Source organism: Centropristis striata, chromosome 21 (genome assembly GCF_030273125.1).
Source record: "Centropristis striata isolate RG_2023a ecotype Rhode Island chromosome 21, C.striata_1.0, whole genome shotgun sequence".
Lineage (NCBI taxonomy): Eukaryota > Metazoa > Chordata > Actinopteri > Perciformes > Serranidae > Centropristis > Centropristis striata.
This window is the reverse complement of record NC_081537.1, coordinates 6582152-6586127: the sequence shown is the minus strand read 5'-3', so window position 1 is coordinate 6586127 and position 3976 is coordinate 6582152.

Genomic DNA, 3976 nt, shown 5'->3' with positions numbered 1-3976 from the left:
AAATGTCTTTTTGAAAGTTTTATTGGACTTGTGAGGAGTCGTCTTATTCACAGTGAGCCACTAGTGGGCAGCAAGAACACACAAATGCAGCACAAACTGTATTTCATGATGCAGATGAATAAAATGCATAAAAATCTAACTTACAGTCACAATTTTAATGGTGCAGTTTCAGTCTATAGGACCTAATCTGGTTGTTTGTAACTTTAGTTTGCTTCTCAGACGACTCTCCCTTTAAGGCTTAAGGATGGACATCTTTAACGTAGATTTATAGCAAACATCAAACACTCTCAAGATAATTTGATTTATCTGGAGTTGCGGTCCCTAACAACAGTAAAAACATAAACATTTCTCTGAATGAAATCACATCCGTTTGCCAAGGAAGTCTAACTGTTGAAGGAAACTGGTGATTGATTGTTCCCACAAGGAACATTTACAGAGGGAGAAAGACAAAAGGGAACATGCATGAGGGCATAATTTATCACTAGTATATAAAATCATAAAACTATCAGAACAAACTCTGTTTGTAACATAAAATAATACATTCAGTAATGTGTAATTTGTTAAACAGTGTTAAGAAAAGAGGAAAGTGACACTTTAATCAACATCTCACAGCGCTGGAATGTAACAAAGTACATTTACTCAAGTTAAGTATCATTTAGAGGTACTTGTAGTTCACTTCAGCACTTTTATTCTACTTTATAGTGTAATCCTTAGAAGTCTAAGCATTCACATGACTTAACCCTTTGGAGTTTGGGGCTCTTGTCGGTTTTGGACTCCTTTTCATTCTGCCTGTATAAACCACTTAAAAATCTTTACCATGACGTGTTGGTGTCATTGTTTTAAAGACAACCTCACCTATATGACCACAAAAAAAATAGAAAAAAACACACATAAAACACCAAAAACACACACAAAAACACACTCAAAACACACCAAAAACATCATAAAACCACAAAAAACACAAAAATTACAAAAAACATAAAAACACAAAGAAAACAGTAAACACAAAAGAGTGCATTCCAAATGCTAAATGCACAAAGCTAAATTAGAATAAACTAAAGTAAAATCATATTAATACACTTGGTCAAGGTTTTTTTTTTTTTTACCTTTGCTAAAAAAGGGTTAATGCATTAAATTGGACAATTGGGCTCCATGCTGCTTCGTTTTTGTGATGTCATGAAGTCGTGCTCCGGTTACATCAACATTGCTCCGGTTACATCAATATTGAACACATTAATGTATCAATAATTATAATAAAGCCTCCTTCCCTCATTAAAATAACATCATACATGTACATATTATTTAACATTTAATATTTTTTCAATATTTTAAAATATTTTGGGGTTTCTATTCTTCATATTTTCTGCTTTTTGTTTACTAAAATACTTGCCTAAATCTACATCTATATTTCTCAACTTTGTCTGTTCTTATGCACCACAGCAAATTCATTATTATTCATATGTGAAAACTTGAAAGACTTGGCAATAAAACAAACACATTTCACATACATCAAAAGTCCCACATTCCTTCTCTGAATGGTCCAGCTGTTAAATACCAACACTTTGGTGCAGCTGTTGACCCTCAGGAGGACACCAATGATTGTCACACCTATTCTGACACCCCACGGTGCACAAAAACATGCATGTACACACACACACACACACACAAGAAAACATTCCCTGATATAAGCTTTCTACCCGTGAATTCAGCTGAGGAAAAAAACCCACGAGAAAACAAATGCCTAGGTGTGGAGTCACTCATTTGTTGACAAAATCAAAAAAGACTTTCAACTTGACTTGGACTTGACCCCTTTGACTTGAAAGACTTGAAACTTTCCTCAAGTCCAAAGATTAAAAAGTATGTTATTTAAAATGTGTGCCACAGATTAATTCACTTTTTTGAAAAAAAAAAAAAAAAATCCTACCAATAGGTGAGTAAACCTTCAATTTTGATAGTTTCATACACTTAGACCAGGGGTCTCAAACTCGGGGACCGGGGGCCAATTGCGGCCCTCGTGATGATATTTTGTGGCCCCCACCTTGATATGAAAGTTTAATGTGAGTTTCATATGAATGGCACTTTACCGTGTTGTGTGTGGAAGGTCCCTTTATTACTTTTTTTGATAATTTTGTGTCTTTTTTGAATAATTTTGTGTCTTTTTTTAATAATTGTGTGTCTTTTTTAATAATTTTGTGTCTTTTTTGTAATAATTTTATGTCTTTTTTTGGTAATTTTGTGTCTTTCTAAAATAATTTTGTCTTTTTTTTAGTAATTTTGTGTCTTTTTTGGTAATTTTGTGTCTTTTTTTGGTAATTTTGTGTCTTTTTTGGTAATTTTGTGTCTTTTTTGGTAATTTTGTTTGTTTTTAAAATAATTTTGTGTCTTTTTTGGTAATTTTGTGTCTTTTTTGGTAATTTTGTGTCTTTCTAAAATAATTTTGTCTTTTTTTTAGTAATTTTGTGTCTTTTTTTAATAATTTTGTGTCTTTTTTGGTAATTTTGTGTCTTTTTTGGTAATTTTGTGACTTTTGAAAATAATTTAGTTATTTTCGGTCATTTTGTGTCCAGCGGCCCCCAGGTAATTTGAGTTTGAGACCCCCGACTTAGACTGTTCAAGACATTAATTTCAATGGGTCGTTCGTTCAATGGTACAATGTTGCCTACAGGCAACAAACCCCAAAAACTTCCCAAAAAAAATATATTATAAAATTTCTTCAGATTATTATTATTTAGTCTATTTTATGACAAAAAACACTCCAAACATATTTTCCTAACTGGCATCATAATGCCATAGAGGGCTAAAATAGAATTAAATCACAGGATTGTTTTGTTCCCTCCATTATCTGAGACTTTGACCTTGCACTTATTACTCCTGTTTACATGCAACATTAGTAATCTTGGAATTTTAACTTAATCTCCTGCTGCAGGATAAGAGAGTCAAGTAATAAAGTAAGAGCAGGTCCAGACAGTACGTCTTTCAGTGTGGTGTTAACGGAGACAGGAAGTGGAGGTGCCTGGCCCAAGAATGTCTCTGCTCTCAGGTCCCACCCACAGGAAATGCCTGTCCAGCCTGTTTGAGTCTGTGCCGACGAAAAAAAGTCGTCTCCTGTTAGCGGAGTTTGGCTTCTGACAGAGGAAAGGATGGATGGAGTAATGAGGAGGCTGCTCCTGGTACTCTGGAGTTTAGATAAGCAGATGTCTGATGGTTTTCAGAGGTGTTCTGGTGATCTGGTCGGGTCAGGGGTTACAACCCAGGGAAGCTGAAGACTAAACAGTGAAATACACATTCCCACACTCTAAATTTATCATTTGTTGGAGGAGTAATCAAATATATTTAGTATAAAATGATAGAACTGGATGTAACCCTCTTATATGTTATATTTGCAACCTTTGTTCACATTTGCAACATTTAAAATTCTTTATTGAGCATGATAGTGTTTTGAAAGTAAAAAAAGATTCAAAATCACATTTTATGTTGGACTAAAGGACTAAAAGACATAATGATGACAAAAAGACACACAAGGACACAAAATGACCAAAAAAAAGGCACAAAAATACAAAAAAAAGACACAAAAAGACAAAAAAAAACCCACAGAAGACACAACATGACAAAAAAGACACAAAATAAGTAAAAAAGACACAATAACAGACACAAAATGACCAAAAAAAGACACAAAATGACAAAAAAAAGACACAAAATGACAAAAAAAAGACACAGGATGACTAAAAAAAGACACAAAATGATCAAAAAAGACACAAAAAGAATTAAAAAAAAACACAGAAGACACAAAATGGCAAAAAAAAACACACGAAATAACTAAAAAAGACACAACAACAGACACAAAATGACCAAAAAACACACAAAAAGACAAAGAATGTCCATCAAAAATGGGCAAAATAGCCCAAGACTCCATAGAGTTAAAGAATCACCATTTATGTTTAAAGTCATTCATCAAAAAGTTCCACAAAGTATTCAG